Below are 23,344 nucleotides of genomic sequence, written 5' to 3' on the forward strand. Positions count from 1 at the left end.
CTGAGTTGGTTGCACCAACTGTCAGTCAAATAAGAAATTATCGTGTGTGAATAATCACAATGCAAAGAATAAACCCGTTAAAGCAGTTTAGGGCTGCATATATGGTGATTACAGCTCATCTATGCCACCTTCTCAACGGAGATTGAATTCTAAGAAGTTGGAAAATCAATCAGCTGTTTACCTTTATGAAAGAGGCAAAACATAAATGATAAACAAACGTGAGAAACAAAAATGTTCGTAATATCTCAAACCTAGACATATGCTACTGTGTACATTAGCCGAATTTGGGAACAACCCTTTAATTGTGACACCATTATAACGTGTTATGTTATGTTACAGTTTTAATTCTTTGAGCCTATACATATTATATCCCAAACTTACTGGTCTCCTCTCTTACTGGTCTCCTCTCTATATAACTGCACTTTTCCATCTACCTGGTCTACACATTGCTAACATTTCGGCATTGCGCCCGATTGATTCACTTTCGGGTTAATAATGATACCACTTTCATCTTGTTCCCTACACCATCAATCTGGTAGACCGAAAAGTTTTGCAACAGTCCTTATGAGCTCAGTAAATACCTTTACTGCTCTGTCGCAGTTTACATTGCATGATTCCAGTAAGAATTGGAGGTATAATATATACAAGAACATACATCAAGATATATGACGGAAAATAATACAAACAAACATTAAACAAAAATTAAAAAGGTGGATAATAAGTGGTGGCCTCTTTGGTTGGATGGGCAGCACAAGGCACTGCATTGTCGTAATGACATTGCCTTTGTTGGTTTTGTTTTAATTTTCTAGGAGCTTATGATCCCAATTCCGTATCCTCCCTTAGTCCGCAAAAGCATCTGAGAGAGTCCAGCCTTCGGACCAGAAGAAGACTAGCTGTCTTGGAATGGAGGGATCACGTCTATTAGACTGGGTTGATGTTCAACGTTCAGTGAAACCATGGCCTCAGGTAGGCATATTTTCTTGTCAACTTTGGTTTTGTTTATAATTTTTTTTTGTTATTTACACTATCCTTCTCAATCGTCTTTGTTTCTCACTATATAGTTAAAGTTAAATTTATCCTCATGTCTGCCAAGATTCGATTCCCGACGAAGCATTTTCTTTTAATGTTCAATGATTTGATATCAACAGATCTGACCAATTTAAAATTCAAAAGCCGGCTTGAACAAAAACTTGTTATCACCATCCATCGGTGTTACCAAGTTCCAATGTACAGTCATATCAGAATAACATGTTTAAATTCTTCGTCTGTCAATAATAATAAAAAAATAACTGCCAAGAAACTAGTATTTCTGTTATAACAGCAATCAAAACATCGGTGGTGATATCCAGCAAACCAAGCAAAAAGATCATCGCTTGTAAAATACCGTCTACTTTTGCATGAAAAAAAGTTAAAAATTCATTGAAATGGTCTTTTTGTCCTCTATTTCTTTTCTTTTTTGCAGTTTATTTTCCTTTTACGATAAACAAGGAACCTCTTTATAAGTTTACAAATAACCAAAGTACCAAGGTATTATTCAAATTGACAAGTAATTAACTTTGATATGAATGCAATTAAAAAGCGCTTTTGTCATTTATAATTATCCATATCAGTATCCTATAAATAGTAAATCCCAAAAACCACTATAGCAATTAGCTATGCATGGGTAAAAAAGAGCGTTTGCTTAAAAAAAAAGCATTGTTGTATTGTGAACGAGGAAGGGTGCACTATAACGTCTGAGGCCCATTCGAGGGAGGGGGGGGGTTATGTAAGGGTCAACATATATCAATGAAACACGAGTATTAGTGAATTTCTGTTTTATTTGTCAACTAAGACGGGATGGCCACTTTTGATTTGTAAGATACAGCAGTTGTAATCGTTGCAGGTACAAACATGCACACTCCATCATTTCGACTATGTGCTTTACCTCTCTGCCGGGCATTTAAGATGGGTTCGCGACTATCCCTTGAAGGTCAAAATGTCAAAATGTCTTGCAGGGTCGGTCGCCAAAACTTCGGGAGAAACAAAAGTCATTGCCGATTTTTTAGAAAAAAGTTGGGAAAAATTTGATAATAAATACTACAAAATGTGCAATATATAACACACGTTTTGCAACTAAGTACCCCTAATGATATTTAATATCACATTTATTTTCACATGTAAGAAGGAGAACTCTTCGGGGCCTTTTTCCAAGGTCATAACATTCCCCACTGAAGGGCCGTCAAGTTAATCAAGGTGAAATGTGGGGTCACCAATAGACAAACTTTTGTGAATACTATGGCTTACGTGATAGTAACAAGTATAGACCCACCAGAAACAGAACAAATATTCATTATAAATTAGTAGTATTGGCTGAGGAGGTTGGGGTTGGGGGAGGTGGGAGGGGGGGGGGGGACTAGGGGACATTGCTTTACCAGTGTAGTTAAAAACGGTTAGCTGACTACTGAAACATGCGTATAGCCATACACCAAACGATGTCAGGTAGAACACTTTGATGCATTTATTCAACATATTTAATTTTAAAATTCGTTATTGTTTAACTATTAACTTAATTTTAACAATTAATTTTCATTGTATTTAGTGAGGAATTGTATCAGAGGTCATAAGTGAGACACAAGAAATCAGAGTGGACACCCCTCTCCTGGATGACTTAACATATTATCCCCTATCTCCCCTCCCTCCCCCCCCCCGCCCAGCACAAATAGGTGATTGAACCCCTGACAATAAGTATCAGCATTCATTGCAAATGCTTTTCAAACTTCTTCAACTTTGTAATAATGTATATAATACATTGTCATGATATATATGATGAAGAGCTGATATAATACACCATACAGAATTCCTACTTATTTTTTGTTTTTGCTTTGAAATAAAACGACTCGTTCCCTCGGGTCTATAGGGAAGTATCGTTGCTTGATGCGCCCAATCTTTACTTCCGGTTTGAAGAGTGAGAAGCATTCTAACACGTAGAGTGCTGTTAACGAGAATATATCGATATGTTTTTTAGGGTCAAGGAAACATTCCCTACGGGTAAGTTGCAATAGTTTGGAAGTTTATGTTTCTGTAGGGACCTAGACAACAACAATCACAAAAAAGAAGAAGAAACAAATATGACGACCAAAAAAAAAAAATTGGGTTGTCGCCCTAGGTTAACTTCGGTCATTGATGGAGGAGAAGTTGGCTCAATTTCTCAAGGTCTCCTGAGGATGATGCACTGCATGTTTTCATAACGTTAAATAATTTAGATTAACTTTCTCCGACGATTGTTTCCTGCTCTTGAGGGTACGATGTACACGGATGAATATTAAGTGAAGTCCATCTGGGTAAGATAGGTACAGTAGTGTTATATTGGTCTGACAGTTCAGTGTTGCCTGCAGTGATTCGACAATCAGGTTTTAGTGTGTAGGCTAGCTAACTATATACAAACCCAGAGAGAGAGGTATATATATATATTTATATATATATATATATATATATATATATATATATATATATAGCTATATATATATATAGCTATATATATATATAGCTATATATATATATAGCTATATATATATATATATATATGACTCACCATATAGACATATGGAGAGAAATGAGACACGGGTCGGAGTGGGAGGGGTTTAGAAATGGGTATACCCATGCACGTAGCCAGCCTTCGTGGTGTGAGGGGGAAAGCCAAATTTTGGTCCCCACTTTAAGAGTCAGGGTTAAAGGGTAAGTTAATGCTTGTATTGATATGGCATGACACCATATGAGCTCCACACTCTAGTGTGATTTCAAACTTTAAGGGGGTAGGGGAAAAGTTCGACTGATGCCCGTTCTGGTGAGGGGTCTATCTTTACTTTACTAAGGGGATTAGATGCAAAATGATACTTATATTGCCAACATAGAGAATGCATTATTCTTCATCCCACGTTCCTAACAGGACCTATAAATGGCTCCGGGGTTCGGGGATATAACCCCTTCTTATGACGCCTCCCCCCCCCCCACCCCTGTGCCGATGACATGAAAGATAACATGACGATTTATGGCTAACAACTTTGAATTAATAAAAGTAAAATACTTCACTTTTGAAAAACCAGTCGTTTTTCACGAACAAATTATGCTTGTTTTTTTGTGTGTGAAAACGTCTGCATATGAACACAGACCTCCATTACCTTTACTTAGAATCTAATGTCTCCTTTACGCCCCCTTTACTTTCACTATAGCTTTCGCTTTTTTTAAATTCACCCTCACCAGAAAGAAATGCACTTTCTCTTCAAATGTCCTCAGCGAACCGTACCCCCGCCCCCCCCAAAAAAAAATAAGTTATCATTCATTCATTTCATTTTCTACGTAAGAAAACCTGGTCATCAAGCTGTTCATAAAAAACACCCTAACTTCCAAATAGATGGACCTTTCTGCACCGGTAAATGTCACCAACATGCAGCAAGGCGACAAGGCATAAATGAGTGACGTCACAGGCGGCAAGCAAACAAACGGTGAGGCAGTCGGCATGAGAGAGTTATTTGACAAGCGTACGTGAAGGAAAAACGTCATGCAACTAAATTTATTCAATATCGAACTTCTCTTCCCTCCATTTATCTTTAAAGATTTTGTTTTGAGGCATTCCTATTTTAAGGGATGGATTTTAAACATAACATCACTATACCCTTGCGAACGTCATTTAGCGAAGGTTCGTACGTACGAGGTTTCGATATTGTTCAATAAGCAACGATCACTGTGCTCTCATCCAAAGGATAAGTGTCTTATACTAGTCTTAAGGATTAGCAATGATTCTCACAAAGGCCTTAAAGGGTGACTTTATTTAGTTTTGATTTGTGCTAGACCGTCTAAACACTGCTACCCAATCCATGTGATATTTCTTTAAACACTTTTAAATTTTGAAGGAATTATCCTTTAAACATCTCGTTGCTGGTCGGTTAAATGGTGGCCTGAGTGGCAGCACGGGCCGTTAGGTCAGTTCCTCAGCGACATAAAATAACGTAAATGCTTTTATGGTATGAAATAACATTTTTTACAATGCTTTACAGATTTGTCAAGGAAAAAATTATGTTGAATATTAAGGGTGCTCTGTCGTTTATAAGAAAATATAAGAACATATTTGTGTTGGGTTATGTAAATTAAAAAAAATGGACTAATAGCAGACATCATCATCATCATCATCGTCATCGTCGTCGTCGTCGTCGTCGTCGTCGTCACCACCATCATCATCATCATCATCATCATCATCATCATCATCATCATCATCATCATCATCATCATCATCATCACCACCATCATCCTCATCATCATCATCATCGTCACCACCATCATCATCATCATCATCATCATCATCACCACCATAATCATCATCATCATCATCATCACCACCACCACCACCATCATCATCATCATCATCATCATCATCTTCCTCATCATCATCATCATCATCATTATCATCATCATCACCACCACTATCATCATCATCATCATAATCATCATCATCATCATCATCATCATCATCATCATCATCATCATCATCATCATCATCATCATCATCATCATCATCATCATCATCATCATCATCATCATCATCATCATCATCATCAAGTAAGCCTTAAAGAACCATTCCAGAAAATCTTTTACAGCTGTATACTTTGAAAACCTGAATAGATTTAGAAACGTTAATCACATTCAATTCTATACCATATCGAGATTTTGAAATAATAATATGTCTATGAAGCCACTGTGTAAGTTTGTTAAAATTCAACTTCTTGTTGAGTACAATGAAGAAACCTTTTGTTTTTTATGTTCTACATTTGATTTCGAGTAGGCAATTATATAAACAATTTGTCGAAATGAACCGGTAGCAGCTTCATACCTAAATGCATGATGTATGCCTTTATAGGACTTAGCCTAAATATTCTGGGCTGTCAGCTTGTAATCAGGCTAATTACTAGTTAATTGAGACCATTCTGTGTGAACAGAAATACGTCACTGATGTATTGTGTCCGTATATAGGAAACAGTACACTGCATATATAGTTACGTGGGAGGAAAATGGGCGAATTTGATAGAAATTACCGTACTATAGGATAGACCGCTAGACCAATCTTTCTCCCCTTTTGTTTTTACTTCCAATTACTCATTACGTTACTGTTTTGGTTTGTTGCTTTTGTATATAGATTCATTCACTACATGCAAAGGCTCTGTTTTACGATAATAAAATAATATATCAAGATGTTTGTATGATTTAGTTATAGTTAAAACAATTAATGTAAAGCAATCCCATACAGTAAATAGAGAGTAAGAAGAAAAAACATTTTGTCATAATTATCATAAGATTATATAATTGTGATGTAACCGTCACATATGTGCAGGTAGTCAGACAAAAACTATATAGAGCTATACGGGGGAAAATAATCGATTACTGAAACCTAAAAAAAAAATAGTATTGATTACAAATGACGTCATCGCAGTCCAGACAGTTAATATAAGCAGTAAATGCCCCGTTGTCTATATTTATATAAATTAATACAGAAGGAAAAAAACCCGCACAGTATGACCTACAGACTTGTCCTTGTAGAATGTTAGATAAAGTGCTGGGGAAAAAAACCCTCCTGATTTAACACTTCCTGAATAATTTCTTCTTTCAATTCATTCTATTAACCTTAAACAGCTGATCTTAAAGTATAGGGCTATACATGACCTTATTATAAACATCACTTTACAAATATATATCCAACAGCATAACGTGGTTCTGTAGTTCAGTTATGATAGACTACTATTATTTTATTTCATTTATTTATTTACTGTATTATTTTTTTTTTTGGGTAATGACCCTCATGTAACGATCGATATGTATACAAGCAGCAACCCATGGTCCGATCTCCATTAAGAATAAAAAGTATTAGCTTTTCTTTGCCAAGTAAAAACTTTGAAATTGAAAGAAAACAGAAAACGATTAAAGATTCCTAGTCGATAAGAATCCTTTTAGCTCAACACAAACCCTTTAGGCACCATTTGGATGATACCTTATTAGATTTAATGGAAGACATTCCCCGACTTGTTAAAGGAAGAGGAGAGAGAAATCCTTGCGGTGTCGATGCAGCAAGAGGTCACGTGGATTTCAAAGATCAATTCAAAGATGAGATGATTATTTTCTTTTTCCCTTTTTAATGTCTTTAATTTTATTCCTTCTTCAAATGTTTATTATTTTTCTCTCTTGATCTTATGTAAATCTTGGTTAATCTGTTATGTTTTCAGATTGGCGTATATGGTACGTTTTCTGTTTTTTTTTTTCTTTACTAATGTTTTCACTTGATGTATTTCGTTCACCCGTTCGGGAGGAGGAGTAAACGGCTAATATTGACTGTTACTATACCCTTTCTGAGAGATCTAAAATTACGTCCGTCTGTCTATTGAAGTTTAACACTTGACCAATTACGTGAGCAGAGATGGCCTATTAACCGTATTTAGAGGATACTTTTCATGGTCAGTGATAGCAAATGAAGTGTAATCACAAAGAAGTTTCTATTTTTGCCCTGAATCAAAATTCGTTAGAATAAAAATGCGGCTAACAAATTCATGCAAGGATTATTAATGTTAAACTATTCAGTATGATATGTTGTGGTAGTTTATTTGCCATAATCTCGCAAGTTACTTGAGCAATGCTCACTCTGTGAGGTTTATAAATGCATTTTGGCTACGATCATATGTAGCATAATGTTCCCATTGTAGGGGAATCGTGATACACACCTGACGATAATCACACAGTCACAGTCTCGATGCAAGGGGACTGGGGTGGAGAGCGGATCAGTCGGTTCGTTGGTTTGGTTTTTCGTGCCCAGGTTCTCTCTTGGGTAACTTTTCTTAAAAAGGGAAAAGCTTTCATTTCGTCTAATAAATGCACAGTGAGCAGGTTTGCAAGTGTATAACGCATTGACCGTTTTAGTATATGCATGATGAAGATTAACCGTGTTAGATGGAGACTGATTGGTCCTTATTATACCTTGTGACAAAAATATGACAATGTGATTGGCTAGAAGTATGTAGTTTTTTTCTACTCGCATTAAGAAGTTAGTGCTGCTGCCTGCAGAACCCAAGGATAGTTCAGATCGGGCTCCAGGATCGAGAGACTATGTTTTCGGGCCACTTTGCAAATACGTCTTTTTTTCATTTAGGTACATTATGTAAATGAGAATAGGTCTACATTTTGCTTTATTCAATGACTAGAGGGTCTCCGCCCATGGCTTGCCAAGGAGAAGGCTACTTAATTCCCGTTATATTGTAATCGAAACACATGACCGCATAAGAACAACGAATATTTTCTGAACTGGGACGGTCGTGAATTTTGTTACGTGACTTATGTCGTTCCCAACATATTACGCCACCAAGAAGCCATCGTAAAACACCTTACTGAACGGGACCGATAAAATAACATTAGCAGCTTTCGCCCCGACTCGCATATGCAAAGACGGTAAGGCTAAGGTGTGTTCCTTGTCTATAAAAGTATAGTGTTAAATATCTTCATAAGGGGAAGAGTCACCCGTCCCCTTATACCCCTCTCATTACGTTAGAACATCTTACTCCACCCCACCTAACCCCCACCTCACCCTCACCCAGTTCAAATATGGTGGATGAGCCCCTAGATGGAACCGGTCAAAACTATTATACATCATTCAGGATAATGTGAGTGTTTTGTGTTTCGTAAGTGTTTATAATAAAATGCACAATGAGGCATGTTAAACGGTGTAAGATCTGTTACAAACTTGAATCCTAACTCACATAGTATAGATTGTGTTTAATCAATCTATGCCAACACTGGGATGGATATTATACAGTATAAATATATACCGGGAATTCGACCCGCCAACGTCATCGTAATACGAGTCACTTATGATAACTCAATAAGATATATAAGATAATTAGGAATTCAGATCGTAACGTTAGAATTCCGTGATTCACTTCGCTTATTATACCAAACACATAACAAGAAAAAAAAGGTAGGATTAAGTTCGCCTATGAACGTTTGAAGATAATCCAGGGATAGTGGGCAACGAAGCGATTATTAGGTCACCGTGGAGTCACTTTCACATCTGGAATAGAAGAATACGATGGGATTTTATTTTCTTTTTGTTTTTCTTTAAATTTCATTAAAATGGCATTTAACGTTACGTGGTCGTTTTCTGTATGTGACGTATATTCGTACCCGAAACCCGGCTTTGGATAGTTAATTTTAACTTCCGTATTACTCCAAAATGGCCGCGTAAGAATTAAAGAGGTGTATGGTCCGAATGATAAGAGAAGTTTCTGTTTTTGTTGTTTGTTCTTTTTGAGAGAGGGAGACTTTTTCATCGCCAGATGGAAATTTGAATATAACCAAGGATTATTAAAAAAGAATAGAGGCCCTAGTGTTGCTGAAGCCGACTCTCGCGTAGCGGATCTGTACCCCCCCTACCCCACCCCCTGGTGCATTTTGTATGTTGAGGGTCAATGCCACCACACATCCCTGGATAACAACATGAGTAATTAGAGCCGCCGTAAGGGTCGATTTGCTGAATAACAGTTCATATATACCATGTCACGTGATGAGGGAATCAAAGCCGGGTAAATTAATTTATCAAAGAAACATTTCGTAATAAATTTGTCTCTTTATTTGATTCATCAAGTTTCTATAAAAAATTAAGTAAATTATTTATATCTCCACCCGCCGTGGCATTTTTATTTAAATTAATTTATTTTGTTATAGTTGTCGGTATTTCAATGAAAGGTCAAGTTTATAGCTTTAAGTTAATTCCATGTGTAGCAGGAATTATTTCACGCACGTGTTAATATTTAAGACATAACTTCTTGCACAGATATACGTAAGTGAAAAACTTAAGGCATAAACCAAACGAAGGGATTTGTAAAGCCCAATGTCAGTATTTTTTCTGATTTTGTTTCTGAATAGAATGCAGGGCTGGTTCAAAGTACAACATAATAATTGTTTCTATAATAACACACTCCTGGAAAATTGGAAACGAACATATTAATAACCATATTAAAAATGAAAATCAAGCATACAAACCAAGCATACAAACCAAGCATACAAACCAAGCATACAAACCAAGCATACAAATGAAAAAAGAGGGTGGATGGCTACATGTTGAGTTGTTGTCTCCTTTTTTCTGAATAGGAAGCAGAAAATAAACCTTAGTTTCTAGTTTAATCACAAACCCCTGCAAAGAGAACATAAACGAACATAAACAAGCTAACATCTAAGTAACATAATAAACAACAAACATTTAACAACAGATATATATATCGTCACACAAAGTGGCGATAACATTTCTTTACAAGGAATCTGCCAATGAAAGATCTCGTGTACAAATATTTAAAGAAAAGTATATAATTGTTCCTTACTCAACCGGTTGATTAAGCACAAACTTGCAAAACAACAACAACAAAAACCAAGAAACGATCGAATGTAATTCATGGAGCAACTCGCACAGTCAGAGGTATACGTGCAGTTGTGCAGCTTCCAGTACATCTTCATTGTAATTGGTCGACTATCGCGAGAATCAGTTTGAATTTGAGAAAAAGAGATTCAAAATCACCTCATGTCACAAATTTAGTCTTCTTTCTGTTTTTCATGGTTGTCTGCTACACTTTCATTTCACAGACCTCGTGCAAGGATATCGGAATATATTCGTTTGAATGTTTGAATATTTCACCCTTACAAAGAAGAGATCATTCACCCTTTGTTTCAGAAAGTAGATTTTTAGGACAATGCTATTTTCAGTTAAACGGATACGAGATCTCTAATTAATTAGGACTTTAGATCTTCATGGAGACGAGTTAGTACTCTGACTTGTATTTTTCGAAAGAAAAACTTCTTTTGCAGGCTCCAAGACTTGCTAGAAAAAAAATCACCGAAATTAAATGAATTATTTCTGAAGTGTCGTAACATTATACGTAACGATTACTGCATCTGTACCTTTGGCCTCGTTTGAATGCTTTTAAGATTTATTTCTGGTAACTCAATCCAAAATCTTAAGGTTTCAAAAGTATTGACTTTCAGGACACGGAAAACGGAACATTTAGTCGTCCCATGCTCTGGAGGGAAACACCAGATCAATTAAAGCTGTTTACCTACGAATGTTATAAGGGACACAGCTATAGCAGTTCACTCACATACTGCACTGTGGTAGTCACGTATACTACTATTTCTGCGACTGAATTCTGATGTCAAGTTGAGTCGTGTTCTGTTGATTTCACTCGCCTTAGTGAGTCGGATGAGTGCTGCATGAATCGAGTAGATTCATGTATAGACTCCATCTATAGGCGGGTCCAGTCCAGTCGAGTTGTGTCCAGCCCAGTCCAGTTTAGTGTAGTCGAGTTTTGTCCAGTACAGCCCACTCTATTCCAGTCGAGCCCAGTCCTATCCAATCCAGTCAAGTTTTGTCGAGTCGAGTCCAGTCGAGTCCAATCGATTCCAGTCCAGTTTAGTCCAGTCAACTTTTGTCGAGACCAGTAGAGTCCAATGGAGTACAATCCAGTCGAGTCAAATCGAGTTTTGTCGAGTCGAGTCGAATGGGGGAAAAGTCCAGTCCTATCCAGTCGATTCGAATCCAGTCCATTCGGTCGATTAAACCCAGTTTAGTCCAGTCAAATCCAATCCAGTCCATTTTAGTCCAGTCGGCTTTATCGAGTCCAGTCCAGTCTAGTCTGTTCCAGTCGAGTCCCGTCGTTTCGAGTCCAATCCAGTCGAGCGGCAGTCGAGCCGACTGAGTCCAGTCTAGTCGAATCGAGGCAACTCCAGAAGTGATGAGTCGAGTTCAGTGAAGTCCAATTGGGGTGAGATGAGTTGTGTTCCGTTCCGTTAGCCTTGAGTTGAGATGCTCCCGGGAACAACAGTTGGAATGGAGATCTCGATGAACGAATTTGTATTATATTAAAGTGTTTAAGCGATATTCGAAATGTTTCAGAAGTTGATAACCAACTTTTTTTCTGCATTATTTGTACGATCTATATGTATCATAACAATTGCGAGAGTACTTTCCTTTAATTCGGAAATCTATTTGTGAGAGATAAATTAGCAAACAAACACATGTTTACGGACCTAGTATACAAATTAACAGATAACTGATATGCCACATTATCTCTCCTGAACTTTCTTCATTTTTTTCAGTTATTTGGACAAACTATTCATTTGATGTGTTAGTTACATAATATGTTCCTCTACGATATTGCATCGTTGCGCATGCGCCTTGACGTGGTACCCTACCAGAGCCGTATACGTCTATGGTAGTACCTGCATTAAGGTTATTCAATGCATGGTTCCTTTTTTTTTAAAGGTCAATTTTGTTAATATAAACGTTCTTTGCATTTATATTACCATTATGATTGAAATAATCTAACTTTTGAAGATCGTGAACGGTAGGAAAGATCGAGAAAAGTCTTTTCTTTCTTTTATGTTTTTCTCAACTTTAGAAAAAAAACTCAACGCAAAGGAAAAAACAAGCAATATGAAAAGAGCAAAGGAAGTGTTCAACTAAAACGAGATTAGGACAAGAAACCCTGGTCACTGTTTTGTCCAAAAAAATAATTTGCTCTTTTCATTTTCATGTCTCAGTCAGTCAGTTAACAGTTATTGATTACATACATATATTACATTTGAAAAGGCTACATCCTCTTCAAACCACTTTTCTGGTATCCCTGTTTACCACTGTACACAAGATACCGTGACTTCTGATTGGCTACCCCGCCCCTCCCTCCAACAAAAATGAGATTATATAAGAATCGCTAAAAAAGAACCATAAGAGTTACATAGCATGACAGAGCACGTAACATATATAATTCTAATTCATACACAGACCCTGTTTGACAAACCTTTATATAGACCATGCAACAAAAAATCTACAGAGAACATATCTTGTTGCTAAGCATTCCAAGACATACGGGCCGAGCTGTTCACACGAATAACAATTAGTTACATTATACCTCAATTTGACGTAATTTAATTAAACAATTTGTTTTTGGAATACCAAAGCTTCATTTCTCCAAACGCGTGAAAGGATTCAATTAACTGACATGAGACATGCGAAGTATGTAAAGATTGCCTACTGGCAAATCAGGAGCAAGATATCTTAGAAGACAAAACATATTAACTGAGTACTAATTAAATTGTTTCGTCGCGGCGCTGGGATGACAAACGAAGGAAAGCCACAAGAAAGAAAAAACCATAAAAGCAAACAAAAGGAAAGCCGAGGTCCTCAGCGGTAGTGGCATAGATTTTCTTCTGTGAGGTCCTGTCTTAACTGGAACACTTTAACACTCTGCAAGTACTGAAGAATGGCTCACCGATGTTAGAAATGTCAAAACAAGCTGGATATTTGGGTCACGTTTAAATATATACAATGCAATGTTTACCAAGTTAAACGCAGAGACCGTGTTATATCTTTGTTGTTGCAAAGGTTAAAGTGTTCGGTAACGATTATTCTATAACTGAATCCAATTACAATGCACTTAATTATACAAATAATAAATATGAACTAATATCTTTCAGGTTTTTTGTAGTATGGTCGAAATCAGTGGCGTAGCTAGAAGGGGACAGGCTAAGGTTCCCCCCCCCCCACCACCCGCAAAGAAATTTTCGGGACGCGCAAAAGGCAAATAAATAGTCAAGTATTGGCTTTTTGTTGTTATAGCACGGTGTGATCTGTTTCTTAGGTTTTCCACATAAGACATACTAAGCACAGAACGATATTTCTTTGAACAAGTTAACTTTGATACAGTAATTGACAATTCTATAGTCAAAGTTCCGTGCGTCGTTTTTAAAATGAAACTTCAGTAGAAAAAGTGTAAGAGAGTGACCATTCTAAATGATTGTTTCGTGATTTTTTATTTTATTTTTATTATTTGTTTGTATTATACACAAAGTTTTTTTTTCTCCAGTTTATTTCAGTTTCATGCATTTTACAAATATTAACAACGTAGCGAAATCAACCACTTTAATCTTAACTTAAAAGGAAAGGTCAACGCAGTTAATAAATGCATATCTCATTCCTGAATAAGTTACTCCCTGTTTCCTCCGTTTATAGAAATTATACTTCTCCACTTGAACAGCAAACTTCAATTTATGTAAAAATTCCTCAATTGTGATTCCTCGATTGGTTCGTGAATCTTATATATTTAAACTTATCAGTCTAGAAGTAATGTACGACTGCAGATTTTACCGTGCACCGCCGTGTCCAATGACACAATCTTCCTATCATGAGATAATTCTCTCTAATGAAAGAGACGGGGATATGTTTACATTCTGTCTGAGAGCATGTTACGATGGTGTTAATTGTATTGTTTCAACCTAGATTATAAAAATAGGTTAATTGATATTAACTTAAAATTTTCCTAGACTTTGTGGATTTAATATGATATAAAGTACGATAATCCCATCGTCGCCAACGGCTGTACGAATTTTCTATATTGCTGTTAGAAATGAACAACATTTTGGCCTTCCAAAGACATTTAAGTAATTAATGGTAAAGCTGTTAATGACCTTATTTAAGGCTTAAAATCTTGAATAAAAACAATGAGAAAGATGTTAAGTTAGACGATTCTCTTGCGGCATGATTAAATGTTAGAGGGTAGCAGTGCAAATCTAAACAAGGAAATAGGTCACCAAATCACCGGAACTTGAAAATATAAAGTTGATAGACCTCACTGACGAAGATATATTTGCCGAAAAGTTTCGAGATCTAGGTTAAATTTCAACTAGATTTCCACTTCATTTGCATGTTATTTAAATAAAACTACGCCAATTGGTCGTCATTTTGTGAAGCTTGACGAGGAAATGGGAGATAGGCCTACTGAATATGCATGAACATATGAATTTCCCCGCTCATCCAAATTTACCTATGTCTAGCCTATAAACTGTATATGCTTTAATTGTCATATTCATTGGAAAAGCCAGGGCTAAATTTATTACTATTCGACTGAAAAAGAAGATAGTCCAATTACAAAACCTTCTGAAATTTGCATTCAGTTCCTAGTCCTACTTGATATTTTCTTCATAGTTCACAAGTCAATTTATCCCTGGACTATCGATATGACTATTCTTTGAAATGATTATTTAAAAATAACAGCTTATTTCACCATTTTGGACGGCAAAAATACTTCATGTAAGTATGTTTACTGAACGATTGCATATAGGTTTCATGTCATTAAAATAGACCTTGTTTGTACGCTATATATATATATATATATATATATTGATTTTCCAACTCATTACGATTTTCATTTATATATATATATATATATATATATATATATATATATATATATATATATATATATATATATATATATATAACAATGAACGACGGAAGTAGCTGCTTTAACAATAATTGTTTTGTTTGTTTTTTTTTTCGTTTTTTTTTTCTTTGCATTGTTTCATATTTTGTTTGTTAATCGTCACATAAAGTATTATTGGATAATTTTTAATTTTATTCACATTGCTGTTAATTCCATATAGGCAATATTTTTTATGGAGTTATATATACTACCGTAGCCTACCTTATATCATTCACTACAGTTAGTCAGCACTGTACCCTAGTTATACTTCTTCACGCTTTAATTGCTTAGTAAGCTCCATTTGTGGCCCTAATTGTCTCCTGTGTCACCCGTAAATAACAAAACAATAAACTTCGGTGTCGGCTTTCATATCAGCTTGTTACGCCTCGACCCTTCTTTCTCGCTTTTAAAGGTTACCATTTGCGCGAAACTCTGTACTAATTGTACACGTGTCAGTTTCCCCGCTGTTTGTCAGTTCGCGGTCAATTCAGATCAAGCTGTCAGCTAATTTAGCATTTTAATTTGTCATAGAACTACTTGGGTTACGGTCTTTTTAGTTTCACATTGCTCTCTATCTCTCTTTGGCCTTTCCGTTCCTTGGAGATTTCCAATAATAGCTCGCATGGGTTGTACCTTGCTCCTATTTGGGCTTTCTCATATATATTTATATATATATATATATATATATATATATATATATATATATATATATATATATATATATATATATATATATATATATATATATATATATATATATATATATATATATATATATATATATATATATATATATATATATATATATATGTAGTAATAAATAAAGAATAACACACCCGAAAAATTCCACTTCACGACCGGTTTCGCCCTTTTGGGACTCATCAGGCGAAAGTAGGAATCGAACCCCACATCTTGTGTCACGAACCGAAGTCCGTACCACTCGACCACAGTGATTCTACTGGTGTGTTAAAGCGTATAAATTGGCTTTGTATAACTGTTATTGAGGGCGTATTACACAAGTGTTATGATTGTACAGAGTGCACCCCTGGCGCTTTGAATCTGACATATTTTACACAGAATAACCACTCTTTATGTATATATATATATATATATATATATATATATATATATATATATATATATATATATATATATATATATATATATATATATATATATATATATATATATAGCTGGCAATACATGAGGTGTTATTGTTTTTTCTACGGTTAAAATTAATTGGAATCATGTAAACACTAATATGCATTATAGCGAACTGCCCCGAGAAATCGCCATGAACTGATTTTGAAGTGACCAGTGGGGCCAGTTATGCAAAATGTTTCTCGCTTCTTTCTCTATCTCTCTACCTCTCTCTCTTCTCTTTAAAGTCTTGACAAGAGTTGGTGCCCCACTTATTGGAACTAAAGAGCACAATCACTTAACATTTAATTGTTTGAAACGCATTTTTGTTAAATTTGTGTAGCAGGGGTTCGGGAAAACAAGTCATGATAGTGCGGAAGTTAATTGCGTGATAATGCGTGTGTCTCAATATGACTGAAGCGTTTGCATGTACGCATGAAAGTTCAAGCATCACGCTCTTCGTATCTATAAATATATTTATATATATATATATATATATATATATATATATATATATATATATATATATATATATATATATATATATATATATATATATATATATTTATATATATATATATATATATATATATATATATGTATATGTATTTATATATATTTGTATATATATATATATATATATTTATATATATATATATATATATATATATATATATATATATATATATATATATATATATATATATATATATATATATATATATATATATATATAATATATATATATATATATATATATCTTATATATGCGAATCTTAGAACGTTTGGCTGGAGATTACGAAGATTATTTCCAAAAGAAAACACTGAACACCTCACTTGAACTACTGATTGCTGAACAAAAAGATATTTAAAAATATCCTCTTTTGAGACTCTGTAGCCATATAAGGTTTTACCGAAGTTTCAAGTTTTACAGACACTCTTAAAGGAATTGTCTGGTGAAAGATTTTGATACATTGTCCTTGTAGTTCTTATTTTTTCTCTTTCTAACCATGTGAACATTGTCCCAATTTGACGTTTTCTTCGTTTATTTGAAACGTTATAGAGTAGCCTACATGAGAACATTCTTCGCCATTGGAGCTGAACATCGCAATGTAAACAACGAAGAGTCTGCTGTTCAAGTTTATCTTGTGTTACACAAAGACCACGAAACCACCGATCTACTACATATATGGCGGCTTAATGAGTTTTTAAAAACATATCTAATTAATAAGAAATTTCACCGAAAATTAAGGAAGAAATTAATCTGTATACAAAAACGCGGTTTTTGTTGTGATTACTGTAGGTACTGTACGAAGCGTGGGTTATGTCGCAATCTGCAATTGCGAAATTGACGTCACGTTCGAGGCTGTTCAAATCATATTTGAAATTTCCATCCTTAACGATTAAAAATTCGTTTCTCTGTCAAACGCAACATTAGCGTTCTCATACTTTGACAACATGTTGGAAAATGATTTATCGTTTTTAAGATAACTTCTTAGGGCTACCAGACAATCCTAATTTTAACCCAAAAGAGTGAGAACCCACATTCTAACTATAGAATTGCACACACAAGTATAAAGCTCTAGTATATAGTCAAGGCCTATAGTATATATCATATAGTATCAAGTATTTAGTATAGTATATAGCTCTATACCATGCAGGGGATATTTTCGCTCTATTCAGTATAGAGCTATATCTGTTGAATTTCCCTTTCAGGAAGTAGCTAACATTACTCCTTAAAAAAGGATAATCCTCCTGGAGACCCCCCCCCCCCCATTGACACTCTTAGTGCGGCGTATCCCCACTGTCGTCACTCGTTTGGAATTATAAGAGTGTACAGAAATGATTCACGCCAGTCTTTTCTTGCTTAATATGCCTGGATAATGGCACGGTCTCCAGAAAAGATATACCTATCAGTTCTCTCGTAACGTGTGCACCGGCTATACCATACAAAGATATACCATCAACAGCAGCCCTGTCAGCTTGCTTCCACCTCTGAAATAAACAGTGAAGAATATTCACACTTATAAAATATGTGGCAAATTATAAACCCAAATGTCAAACGGTTAGCAATTGCATCTCAGTGTATTAGAGACATAGTATGTAAGCCTTATATCAATACTTAACTCCAAGTAACTTACTGTAACATTGACAAGTGACTAATCTCTGTTTGTATATCCATTAAATTCCCAACTTCCTTATATAGGGATGGATTGCAGAACGTTACTAAGGTACATGACAGAAATTCAGTTAAGGGAGCGCGCATCCTTCCAATTGGTGACCCTATACGCTCCATCTATGTCTTGTGACAATTACTCTATACCGTCTGCTGTATGTTCATAGGCTAAAATGATGCTTATAGGGTTGCTTACTAATAGCACATATCATATAGTCTAGGTAACTCCGCATTGTGCGTTTTATTATAAAGACTACCAAAATAATACCAACCTCGACGGTCGTTAGTAAATTATATAAGTAAACAACCAACAACCATGACAGGGTACCGTACTTTTCTTCTCTTGTTTTGCTCACTTCTAGCTCGCGGTCGTGCCGCATTTATCACAGAGAACATTTATATTTTAGTTTTTTTTCTTTCTTCCGTCTTCATTCAATCTTCTATAGCTCTTCATTTGTCACCAAAATTTACATATATCTTGGCAGGTATAATGTAGGGTAGTACATTCAAGTCATGAATTAAATCAGTTCATGCACGTATGCAGGTTATCGTACCCTTGCAACATGCATACTAAGATGTAACTAAATCCAGAAAAGCTTTTTCGAGAGGAACCAGCTGTAATAATCTGCGTTGTCTGACTAATAGATTGCCTCAAGGACCACCTACGATCCTACATATATCCCTTTCTATCGCTCCATGGGTACATAGGCTATATAACCTTTTTAGGAAATTCATTACATTCTTCTTATTTGCTCCCTATTTCTTTGGAGACATTTTCGAGTAATCAGTGTGTCTAATTTCCTTTTTCCCGAATTGAAAATTAGCAAGTAGAACCGACAAAACCCAATGAGAAAGAGGTGCACTGGCGGTTTTTTGTTGTTGCAAATGCAACAGCTAATGTTACAAGTCTTGGACAATGGCATTCGATCTATATAGTCTAGTTGGGGTCAATGGCTGAAAAGGGGAAACCACTGTCACTTCTGCTGTTTTGGTGCAATACGTCTGTCATCAAAGCATTTACTTTTGTAGAGTTGCACATTGTCTTATATTCTTAAATCGCAATAGCAAACCAAGAACAATAAAGAAGAATACCTATACCGAATAATTAAGGTGGTACCAGCGTTCATGGGAATTGAAGGATATCCGTCAAATAACCATTTATTTCTCTTGATATAGACTGCACGAAATGTTTCACCATATTTGTAGAAAGATATGTTTTCCGTCTATGGATTCATGTAAAATAAAATGTCTTTTTTTCTACAAATTTGCAGATAATTTTGCCAGTGCATAATCCATCGACTTGTTGCCATTTATCCTCAAAACTTCCATAAAAAACAGATATCCTTGAATAGTTTGTGTGGATCTTCCGTTATACCAGGGGTTCCCTAACTGGGGTACATGAACCCGCAGGGGGTTCGTGAGACGTTTCTGAAAGTCAAAACTAGAGTACTTTTTGTTGAACTAACATCTGATTAATTTAGTAATGTACAAAAGTCGTACCTATCGACAACTCAATAGAATTTAATAGTTTTAGACTTCCTAGCGAGGGTGTTCGTTTCAGTATTAATTGCATTTAATCTATTAAGAAGAAGCAGACGTTTCGCACATGAGAACTTCTTGAAAGAAATTTTGAAATCGTCATTATTTTTGTAGTTAAATGCCACCTACATTAGAGGTAAAAAAAAACATTTATTGTAGTTATTTATTCCTTTAACGTCACTGTCAAAACGTTTGATTGTGATGGCAACCACGCCCACCCTCCAAGTGATGGTGAAGCCTCTATTGACGATTCCCGGGATCCCCACTGACGTATGCAGTCATGTAGTTACAACCTTCACCAACCTAACCCCATTCCTTATTTTAATATAAAGTTCTCTCGCAGATCATGAAAAGTTATCATGGAATGGCATTCATTTTCTGATTGGAATAATCACATTTTTTAATCAATCAAATACGTTGATTTACAGTTGTATATTTGAGTAATGATAACAGATATGAGCATTGTTGGATACATTATATTAAGTGAAACGCTATGTTAATCATGTTTTCCTTCGAAAACATCCCTTATAACCCGTTATCAAGGGGAAAAACATACAATATGAATGTTAAATATATCTCAATTTCGATTGAATGAACACAGAAAGTTTGGTGTAACGTAGTTACATCTGTATGACTAATGGAACCTGGTTTTACTCTTCAAGTCACAATACGCCAAGTCCAGTGATGAACTTCGTTTATCCTCTTATCCATTTAATAATATAAAGAGGATGGGACTTTCTCATGTTTCCTTCATCCCTCCTCCGTGAGTTCTGCCTGAAAGAAGTTAAGGATGTGTGACCGGTATGATCATCTTTCTAGGAGAAGGGATTTAAGGGCTGCACATGCTGATAAGAATCAAATCAATGTCAAGTACTTTATGCAGTCAAGATCCATTAAAACATCTAACTAATTTAAAACTATCCCAGAAAATCAAATAAATATGTAGAAGAACATTAGGTTGACTAGTCATGGTTAAAATAGGGTACTGACGCATAAAGTAGAACATTTCGGAATCTCACTCTTTATTTTTGTAATTTTGTTTTATTTTTTTTTAAATAAAAAAAATGCGTATCACTAATTCTAATAGGACAAGGTGTCTGGAAGAGAACATGTTGTATAACGAATTAAATCATTTATTACCTGTTCATTAACCTCCTAAATATAATCATAAAGTTCATATCGTATCATTGCGATCGGAACAAATAGTTGTCCATTTGAGGCGTGGTGGGGGGGGGGGGGTCTGTATAGATGGGGTAGCTCCCTAATTTATGTTATGTAATTTCACTTTATATCTATATCGACAAATTTATTTTACTGAGGCTCCTGGAGACACCGTGACCTATGCTTCCCCGTGACAGTTTTATTACCTTTGCATGGCCAACAATAAATGATGCCTTTCAATTAGTCCACCTATACAGCGTGTCAACTGCACTGTAACTAACGGACCAAGAAGATGGAAAAAAATAATGATTCATGATAAGTTGTGGCGCTAGTTTAAAACTCAACGCAAAACTCGAACCCGAAACACCAAGTTATCAGTCCAAAACCAGCCACCTAACTATAGTTACTTCTGCATCAGCTTAAACTTTGTCTTGGCGGTTGGACAATGTGTATTCATTGCAATAAATTCCGTTACTTTGAACAAAATGTCCTCCCAAACAACGTTCCTCACATCAGTACAATGATTGAGAATTCCTTGATGTACAATAGCTCACAATGTTTCTTTACTACGTCGCAACACAGGAAAATATTGTCTTTGAAAATATTTAAATGTACAGCAGGTGACTTTGAAGGAAGTAGATTAATATAATTAAACGATTCATTACGCTACAATGATTTAGTTTACATTGCAGCAAACAGAATAAGAAAGTTGGTTCTTTGCAAGATATATGTACAACCGGCTTACGCTCTAATGCTATTGGTAACTTAGACCCAATCATAGAGGATAACTTTGACGTTGTTATTGCATCTTATGCTGCTTGACTTGTTTACGTTAGTAAGAAAGAATTTGATATAAACATACAACCAGTGGCGGCGGAACCGGGGGGGCTTGGGGGGCTCAGCCCCCTCAATAAAAAAGTTGAGGGGGCAAATGCATGATAAGCCCCCCCAATATTTACCAAGGCTGCGAAACGTGCATCTGCCCATTTTTCAATGCATACTTGTCGATCTGTCCGATGCACACGTATACTCTATAGGTGTAATAATTTTAGTAATTGCTGGGGGACCCTCGGCCCGTCCCCTGGCTATAGACCACATTGTCACCCCAACCGCGTCTTCACGCCCCGTGAAAAGTGGAAGCAGTGAGTGTGAGTACCGGTAAGCGTAACACAACTTCGTCTTAGGCCAATGACTTGCCTCATTTCAGCCAGTTCTCCAACATCCCCTTACTTAGTGGCGGAGCGTCCATATATACAGTCAGGGGGAGGATGCCCCCCCCCCCTGACGGACTCAAATGGACTGCTGGCGCCCTTTTCAGCTTTTCACTACTTTTTACTTATTCGCGATTTTTGACTATTTTATTGCGCTCTCATATACCTATTGACATTTGTCATATTCTGTTGGTGTAATTTTCCGACAAAATGGCGACGACACCTATTTATTCTCCGTTTATCTGCAAATTAGCAAGGCCCCGGAAAGGGTCTTTTTCTGCAATCTAGGGAGTATCTTTACTAAAAAATTTTCTGTACGCTCCGCACCAACCTGTGGTGGCGCTCCGCTTGGATAGTGTCGAGAGCGCCCCTACAGACCATTCTTGCCCTCCCTGACCAATACTCTAGCTCCGCCACTGCCCTTACTACACTCAAAAACATCTTTGCGAGTACACTACGAGTAATAGCTACTCTCTTAAAAAACCATCGAATATACAAATTACAATGTTTTTACAGACTTTTACGTGCAATCTGAGAAATTGCAGGCTTGAGACCCATATTTTAGGGCTAGGTATTCGCAGCATAAAACACTCGGAAAGTGCCGTTTCCGGCCATCTGGGGGTTTGAAAAAAACCAAAATTTTCTTGTACGCTCCGCGCCAACCGATGGTGGCGCTCCGCTTAGATAGTCTCCACACATTAGCCCCCCCAATAATTTTTCCGTTCCGCCGCGCCTGCATACAACCATACTTTATTAAGACAGATGTTTGAAATTCAAACATTAAACGATCAATAGCTATTCAC

The sequence above is a fragment of the Apostichopus japonicus genome, chromosome 5 (genome assembly GCF_037975245.1).
Source record: "Apostichopus japonicus isolate 1M-3 chromosome 5, ASM3797524v1, whole genome shotgun sequence".
NCBI lineage: Eukaryota > Metazoa > Echinodermata > Holothuroidea > Aspidochirotida > Stichopodidae > Apostichopus > Apostichopus japonicus.